We start from the raw sequence: 9,970 nt of genomic DNA on the forward strand, positions 1-9,970 counted from the left end.
TCATAGTATTGCTGTATTGTAGCCATCAATTATCAAACTCAATTTACCAACAGAAATTCTTCCGCAGGATAGATCCAAACTTCAACTAAAGAAGCCGAAGATGTGCAGTATCATTCAACTGTTTTATCTGCCACCCGGTTTTCCACGAATGCTGCAACACGGTCACAGACGAGTGTTCTACGCACATCTTATGTGACATTACGGGGCTGCACTCGAGGAGGCCGGTGACGAGGCATTTAATCGGAAGTGAATGAGTAAAGATGTCGACACAAGACGAGGCCGAGGAGGTGTTGGTGGAGGGGAAAGACGAATTCCTGACGTTTATGTCATGAAGGCTGGGGTGGTTATTGGCTTAGGAGACATTTCATCGTCGTCATCGTGTTCGATGATTTTCGACACCGTTTTTAGCCTGCTCTAACAGGACTTCTTCTTTGGTAGCGCATGAACCGAGTTGTTCACGGCACGGGCGTTGTGGTTTGTAAATCAACGGAACCATTCAGAATTCCAGTTGCCTGAGAGATTCACCGGAAGGCGCAGCAAAATCAGGATGGTATCTTTCCATTAGGCTCAAAACGTCTGGTGATTATATTTGCGATCGAGGGCACCCCTCCCAATGCCTCATAGTCAGATCCATAAGTGCATCAGAGGATTGTATATGTTCTTCAGCAAAATTCATCTCCTGCATGATTTTAAAGAATAGGAAAATTAGTTGTGTAAATGGTAAAATGCATATCAACACGCATAACTTTACGGCATGCGTGAGAACATATGTGCAATTGCAGCCATTAACTCGATCATTATTGACTTTTCATACATCAAATAGCCAGTATCTTATATTCTTCCATAATTTAGGATCTACCACCCTATTATACCTCCAAAAAAGACTCTGAAACTCACTAAATTCTCATCAATTTATTGGAGACACAACATCTTACAGGAGTCCATGCTTCTCAGTTCTCAGTCTTTGTCATAATTTTTTACAGAGTCAATCTGATAGTTGATTGTCGTATCTATACATTTTGTCAACCTATTAACAGACATGATAATCCTAAATTTGGCACCAAACGTCTTATAAAAACCACCAACAACCGACACAACAAAATTATTCCCGTCAACACACTCCAAATGAAAACTAAGCTTTTGTGATGCTAAATACTAATTATCAAACTATGTATTTCAACTAATCATGCAACTGTAGAAAAACTCTCAGCAAACTCCAAACAAATGTTACATATCTGTATTATTGGAAAAGTCAAAATTAGGGCTAAGAAAAATCAATTAAGAGAACATCGTCTGTGGGAATTCAATAAAGGGGGCTAAAGGGTCAAAAAGGAGCATCGAATTTGGTGCCCAATTTTTGTTGAAAATAGAAATAGGGTTAATTGTAATTTGGTCCATGTATACTTTAGGGTATTTACAAGATTAGTCTTTAAGCTTCAACTATAAATACCTTAACCCATTTATCTTCAAAATCATCCCAAATCACTTCTTTCTCCCAATACTAGAGAGTTTTCTTGTGAGTTGTGAGTGTTTTGTAAACACCTGTAAATTTTCTCTCTTTAGTAAAAGATCTGCAGTAGTCCGGAGACGTAGGCAAAATTGGCTGAACTCCGTTATCAATTTCGGGTATTATTTTTCCGTTTTTATTTCGCATTCTCACTAATCTGGTTATAGGAAAATTACTCGTTTTATTTCCCAACAACTGGTATCAGATCTTTTAGTGGTGAATTTTGTTGATTTTTTTACAATGTTACTATTCACATAAATAGTGAATTTCGTTAATAGTAAATTTCGTGAAAAGTAAAATTTGGTCGGCGATACGAGTTTGTCAACGAAGGTATTCTAATACACGGTGGTCATAGAAATTGTCAGAAACGATCTAAACGAAGCCAAATTCGAGTGGGAGCGATGGCTGCAGACGAAGGGAAGGTGAAGCATCAAGCTCCTCAGCCTTGCACATGGAGTCTAGAGGGAGAACTTCAGAAAGAAATTCAAATAGTGGCAGATCGAAATCCAAAAGGGGAAAATCAAGAACGGGAAAGAAAGATTATAACTGTTATAATTGTGGCAAGAAGAGTCACTTTAAAAGAGATTGTCGAGCAACGAAGAAAGATACCGACGCACATGAATCTGCCAATATGACAGAGGAGACATGTGATGCCATGATTCTAAATGTCAACAGTCCAATTGAATCATGGATCTTGGATTCAGGGGCATCTTTCCACTCTACCCCATGCCAAGAAATCATAGAGAACTATGTTAGTGGTGATTTTGAGAAGGTTCATCTAGCTGATGATGAAACCTTGAAGATCGTCGGAAAAGGAGACATCCGATTAAAGTTGCCAAACCAGACCACCTGGAAGCTGAAAGGAGTAAGACATATTCTTGGCCTCAAAAGAAATTTGATTTCTGTAGGACAACTTGATGAAGAAGGATATAGTACAACCTTTTCAGGATGTGAATGGAAGATTACCAAAGGATCACTCGTCATTGCTCGTGGTAAGAAGACTGATACTCTCTATGTCAAACTTGGAGAATATCATTGCACTAGCAGATGCTGATGAAAAATCAAACCTATGACACCAAAGGTTTGGCCATATGAGCGAGAAAGAGATGAAGACACTTTTGTCAAAAGGGAAGTTGCCGGATCTAAAGAATATAGATGTCGGACTATGTGAGGATTGCATCTTTGGCAAACAAAAGAAAGTCAGTTTTGCAAAGATTGGCAAGACACCCAAGGCATAAAAGTTAGAGTTGGTTCATACTGATGTATGGGGACCATCTCCAGTTACATATCTTGCAAGCTCATTATATTATGTCACATTCATCGATGATTCTACAAGGAATGTGTGGGTTTATTTTCTGAAGAATAAATCAGAAGTCTTTGATACCTTCAGAAAATGGAAGGCCATGGTGGAAAATGAGACTGGTTTGAAAGTCAAGTGGTTGAGGTCTGATAATAGAGGAGAGTACATAAATAGCAGATTCAGAGAATTTTGAGCAAACAATGGGATCAAGATGGAGACAACAGTTCCCATGACACCGCAGTAGAATGGCGTAGCAGAACGCATTAACAGAACTCTGAATGAACGCGCCAGAAGCATGAGGATACATGTCGGATTGCCCAAATTGCTATGGGCTGAAGCTATCAACACTGCAGCTTACCTGATCAATCATGGGCCCTCAGTTCCCTTGGATGGTGGAATACCAGAGGAAGTTTTAAGCAGAAAAGAAATAAACCTTTCACACTTAAGAGTGTTTGGTTGTATTTCTTATGTACACATAAATTCTGCTGAAAGAAGTAATCTTGATGCTAAGTCCAACAAATGTGTCTTTGTTGGTTATGGTGGTGATGAGTTCGGTTACCGGTTTTGGGACTATGAAAATCGGAAGATCATCAGAAGCAGAGATGTTATTTTCAATGAGAATGTGATGTACAAAGACAAGTCAACCATAGAATCAAGTAGCTCCAACACCGAAGCTGAAACAAAGGAATTTGTTGAGTTTGAGGAGATTTCTGGAAATGATATTCAGATCAGTCCTGAAGCAGTTCAAGAAGAACTAGACACACTAGAACTAAGACGCTCCTCCAGAATTCCTAAACCAACCCAACATTATTCGCCTTCTTTGCACTACTTGTTGCTGACTGACAATGGTGAACTAGAGTGCTATGATGAAGCAATGCAGGTGGAGGATTCAATCAAGTGGGAGTCTTCCATGAAAGATGAGATAAACTCGTTTATGTCAAATCAGACGCAGAAATTAACCGAATTATCACCAGGCAAGAAAACGCCCCATAACGAGTGGATTTGCAGGATCAAAGAAGAGCATAATGGGAGCAAACTCTACAAAGCAAGATTGGTTGTCAAAGGTTTTCAGCAAAAAGAAGGTATTGACTACAATGAAATTTTCTCTCCAGTCGTGAAGCTGTCTACAATCATACTGGTGTTGAAAATTGTACCTGCAGAGAATCTACAACTTGAGCAGTTAGATGTGAAGATAACTTTCCTTCATGGTGATTTGGAGGAAGAAATCTATATGAGGTAGCCAGAAGGCTTCATAGAGGCAGACAAGAAAAACCTGGTATGCAGGTTGAAGAAGAGCTTGTATGGTTTAAAACAAGAGGTTCGATGGTTTAAAACATCAGGAAGTTCGACAACAACTTCATTATTTTATTATTGTACGTTGATGACATGCTCGTTGCAGGCTCAGACATGCAAGAGATTATAAAATTGAAGAAAAAAATTGTCGAAGCAGTTTGCAATGAAAGATCTGGGTGCTGCAAAGCAGATTCTTGGGATGAGGATTAAGAGAGACATAAAGTCAGGGACTTTGATGTTATCACATGCTGAGTACATCAACAAAATACTCTCTAGGTTCAACATGCAAGATGCTAAACTAGTACGTACACCTTTAGGTGTTCATTTTAGACTCTCCAAAGAACAATCACCAAAGACTGAGGAAGAACGTGCACACATGGTGAATGTGTCGTATGCCTCGGCAATTGGAAGTCTGATGTATGTCATGGTTTGTACTAGACCAGATATTGCTCAAGCAATGGGAGCTATTAGCAGGTACATGAATAATCCGAGCAAGGTACACTATGAAGCAGTCAAATGGATCCTCAGATATCTGCGGGGTACCACAAACAAAACACTTTGTTTCAAAGGTGGAGATACGATATTGACAGGCTATGTAGATGCTGACTTAGCCGTAAATGTTGACATCAGAAGGAGCACTACATGGTATGTCTATACTCTAGGAGGTACTGCAGTAAGTTGGGTTTCTCAACTACAGAAGATAGTTGCTCTCTCCACAACTGAAGCAGAATATGTCGCTATTACGGAAGCCAGCAAGAAGATGGTTTGTCTCCAAAGTTTCTTGGAAGTGTTAGGCAAGAAACAAGAAAACAATACCTTGTATTGCGACAGTTAAAGTGCTATCCATCTAGCTAAGAATCCGTCTTTTCATTCAAGGACGAATCATATACAATTGCGATATCATTTTATCTGGTCTCTTCTGGAAGATGGGATTTTGAAACTTGAAAAGATTAATGGAGCTCAAAATCCGACAGACATGTTAACAAAGACGGTGATTACAGACAAACTGAAATTGTGTTCAGCTTCAGTTGGCATGCTAGAGTAACAAGACCAGAAATGTTATTGCGTTGATCGAGGTGTGAAGATAGATTAAAATCAGTCTTCAAGTGGGAAATTATTGGAAAAGTCAAAATTAGGGGCTAAGGAAAATCATTAAGGAGCCCAATATTTATTGAAAATAGAAATAGAAATAATTACAATTTAGTCCCTGTACACTTTAGGATATTTACAAGATTAATCTTTAAGCTTCAACTATAAATACCCTAACCCATTTAGCTTCAAAATCATCCCAAATCATTTCTGTCTCCCAATACTAGAGAGCTTTCTTGTGAGTTGTGAGTGTTTTGTAAACACTTGTAAATTTTCTCTCTTTAGTAAAAGATCTGCAGCAGTCCGGAGACATAGGCAAAATTGGCTGAACTCCGTTATCAATTTCGGGTATTATTTTTCCGTTTTTATTTCGCATTCTCACTAATCTGGTAATAGGGAAATTTATTTCCCAACAAGTGTAAACCAACGTAGAACCAAATTACCAATTTCTCTTAGCTTAACATGCAGGCACTTGACAGATGATTCGAAGTTGTAGCAGGAGCAATTTCTCAATCTGCTCAATGGATATTAAAGAAAGTAACAACTAAATCTAGAATATTTTCCTCTAATTAACAATTACAAATCCATTCATATTTCAATTTCATGTATTCTTTTAAGAAGAAAGAATAAAAAAGATGATTTACCTGACAAACACAAAGAGCCATTGATCTAGCCCGGTCCAAAGGAGAGCAATAGACGGTGTTAAACCTGATCCCTTGATTTTTTAAGAACACAGCCAATGCCCTGGCTTGGCGCTTCCCATTAGAGGTCAAGGCGGCAGCGTCTTATCTTCCACCCACAATATCAGGCCTCAGATTCAACTCGCACTCTCCGTGGCTGATCAAATAAACGTCGATCACCATGCGATCATCGTCCGGAGAGGGACTGCGTGTGAGAACAGGTGGAGGCGGCGGCGGCGGGGCTAACACATTGTAAGAGTCCCACGCTTTGGTTGAAGGACCCGTCCTGGGAGTACCGAATGAAGATCGCTGGGGAGAAAGCGGGGATGCCGATGCATGGCGGGGGAACATCTCGGGTTCTTGTTACAGCACTTTCTTGTCCAGGAGGTTGGTTTGGAGTTCCCCGGTGCTGGATCTTTCTTCATTGTTACTGTGTTCTTCTTCCTCGTCGTCTTTGTCTTGGCTCTCTTCTTGTTCGACTACTTTAGGGATTCGGTGGAGCCCATTCTTGAGTTGGTTGCAATGATCAGAGATGGAGAGAGAAGATGAAATGGAGGGCGTTGTGTGCGGCTGGGAGAAATTCATTTGGGTGAATTCACGAGATAATGTTCTCGATTTTTTTTATTCACGATATAATGCACATTTCAGATTAATTGCTGGTATGGGGTGAATTCTACAGTGATCTCGTAGGACGCCATGCAATCCAGGCGACCTTGTAGGGGGAGACATACGAGTGACATACGAGCCATACAAGCCATATACTCACCATGCAGACGAGCCATACCCATGCAGACGAGCCATACAAGCCATATACTCACCATGCAGACGAGCCAGCCAACGGAGAGGTCGCCATGCAAACGAGCCAGCCAATAGAGAGGTCGCCATGCAGTCTGGGCGACCTTGTAGGTCGCCATGTAGTCCCGGCGACCTTGTAGGTCGCCATGTAGTCCCGGCGACCTTGTAGGTCGCCCCGGCGTCCCCTGCCTCCCGAGACCATGCATGCACATGCAGCCAAATAACTTCACGTGCTCCTGCTCCCCGCTGCATGCCTGCATGCATGCCAAGATAACTTCACGTGCTCCTGCTCCCCGCTGCATGCCTACAGCATGCCATGTGATCCTAGCTCACGAGACCATGCATGCACAATAATTGAACCATTATTGGTGAAATAATTGAGGCAGCCGGTTATATATGGGTTGTGCAAATTGCAAGAACATAAAAGAAAGATCACACATAAAAGAAAGAAAGAAAGGGAGAAAGATTGCAGCCGAGAAAGAAAGAAAGGGAGAAAGAAAGGAAAGTAAGAAGAAGAGGGAGATAAGGTAATTTGTTATATTTAAATTAGTTATTATTATAAATGTTAATTAGTTTATTAGTTTAGGGTTTATGATTGTTAGTTTAAGTTATAGTATACATAAATTAAAAATTATTTAATTAGTATATGTTTGATAGTTATAGTTAAAAAAAATTAATTAGTTGTTTTGTTAATAGTTAGTTATATAAAAAAAATTATTTAATTAGGTTTTGTTAGTTAAATAGTTAAGTTATTGTTTGTTGAATATATTATATAAAAATTAGTTAGTAAGTTTATTAGTAGTATATTAATGAAAAAATAGTTTATTAGTTAGTTTTAGTTATATAAAAAATATTTTATTAGTTGTTTAAGGGTTTGGTGTTTACGTTTAACTTATATTTTAAAAAGTTTAGTTTGTTATTTTTATTAGTTTATTATTATAAGTTATTATATTAAAGTTTAGTGTTGTAAATTAGTTAGTTAGTTTATATTAGATTATATTAAATGATTTTTTAAATATTGTTGTTTAATTTTTTTTACAGATTCATTCCAATGGCTGACCAAATTCCACTGTTGAGGCTTGACAATGAACATATTTCAAGTCATTTGGGAATAATGGTGAATAAATATTTGTTTAATGAATTATAATTAATAAATATTTGAATATTATTTTATGATTGTGATAATTTTTTGAAATATTTAATTGTAGGAGGACGAGCAGCGAGTCCTTCTCTGACTACATAAAGTGCCCAAGCCACACCACTAATAGAAGAAAATTGCAAGAGGCGGATTTTGGTATATCACATTTGTGCGAGATTACAAGTTGGTCCCAGGTTTGATCAGTGCGTGATTGAACGCTGGAGACCAGAAACGCACACGTTTCATTTTGCGTGTGGCGAATGCACGATAACTTTGGAGGATGTGGCAAATGCACTCGGGGTCCAAACTAATGGGATGCCGGTGGTAATGTCACATGAGTTTAATAAGGTGGAACAACTTTGCAACTTGTTTTCTGGGAAAGCGCCCGTACCACCAGAGTGTAAAGGGTGGCGGGTGAGGTTGTCATGGTTGAAAATGAATTTCAACTTCAATCAAATAGTACGGAGCACGAAATTATATATGCACACGAGCATATATATTACAATTGATTGGGGGAATTTTGATGCCTGATAAATCCGGTAGTTATGTTCACACTCAGTATCTTCTTTTTTTAAAAAATTTGAGAATTGTAGGCAATATAGCTGGGGTTCGGCGATATTGGCGTTCTTGTATCGTGAGATGTGCAAGGCGTCATAGTCGTGAATGATAATAATACAGTAGAAATCGGTGGATGTCTGTTGCTTCTACAATCATGGGCTTGGCATAGACTTCCGTTTTTGACACGATTAGTCGGACTGCGGTTGACTTTCCACTTGCCGGAAGGTAATATGAATCCTCTTTTTAAATAAAATATTAATTAAAATATTTATTTGATTAAAATATTGAACAAAATGTCTCTATTTTTGTTTTGATTGATATACAGATGGAGGCATAAAATGAAGGCACAGGGTTGTGCACAACATTAAAGAGTTCAGGTTGAAGATAGACATTAAGGCCAAAAGGAGTATGCATAATTTGTATTTTTTATTATTATTAATTAACTATATTATCTAATTAAATAAATTTATTGTTTTTGTAATTTTACAGTTTAATTGGAGACCATACATGAATGAAGAATTATTTGCGTTGATACCGCACGATATTTTAGATGGGTTTCAATATTGGTGTGCTGTTACACCATTAATCAATTTTGCTTTTGTTGAGATCCAATTTTTATAATGATTATTACTAAATCATTACTATAATGATTATTATCAAATCATTACTAAATCATCAAATCATTAAATATTTAAATCATTATTAAATCATTTTTATAATGATTATTACTAAATCATTATTATAATGATTATTATCAAATCATTACTATAATGATTATTATCAAATCATTACTAAATCATCAAATCATTAAATATTTAAATCATTATTAAACATTTTATAATGATTATTACTAAATCATTACTATAATGATTATTATCAAATCATTACTAAATCATCAAATCATTAAATATTTAAATCATTATTAAATCATTTTTATAATGATTATTACTAATATTATTATAATGATTATTATCAAATCATTACTATAATGATTATTATCAAATCATTACTAATCAAATCATTAAATATTAAATCATTATTAAATCATTTTTATAATGATATTACTAAATCATTATTATAATGATTATTATCAAATCATTACTATAATGATTATTATCAATCATTACTAAATCATCAAATCATTAAATATTTAAATCATTATTAAATCATTTTATAATGATTAATAAATACATAGAAATACATATATGATTACTAATGATGAGGCCTATATCTTGGTAAATTAGGACAATTGTTTTTTGAATGGCCTTCACCTCTACATTTAGCATGAAATCCTGGTATGAATTCGAGTGGACTCAGGTCGACCCTTTGGACTTCTGCGAAGCATTGGATTTGGTAGCCATTCATCATGATCCTTTTTGGGGCCAATATGATTCATTCGGGATCTGTCTGAACACATAGCTGTAGACATTTAATATCCTACGTAGGTGGAAGCATTCATCAACATAAGTGTATGCGCTTACACCAGCATACATACATGCAGCGACTGCATGAGCACATGGATATTTCCATGCCTGAAAACGACCACAATCACACCATTTGTGTCGTAAATCAACTCTAAATGTTTGGTCTTCCTCCGACGTTACGACGTA

At 37.1% G+C, this 9,970-nt stretch overlaps 1 pseudogene; it reads right to left on the reverse strand.

Moving 5' to 3' along the window:
• On the reverse strand, positions 1 to 6,454 carry LOC120185760 (annotated as a pseudogene).
• Positions 6,455 to 9,970: the final 3,516 nt, after the last annotated feature.

The sequence above is a fragment of the Hibiscus syriacus genome, unplaced genomic scaffold, assembly GCF_006381635.1.
Source record: "Hibiscus syriacus cultivar Baekdansim isolate YM2019G1 unplaced genomic scaffold, ASM638163v2 tig00113124_pilon, whole genome shotgun sequence".
NCBI classification, from domain to species: domain Eukaryota; kingdom Viridiplantae; phylum Streptophyta; class Magnoliopsida; order Malvales; family Malvaceae; genus Hibiscus; species Hibiscus syriacus.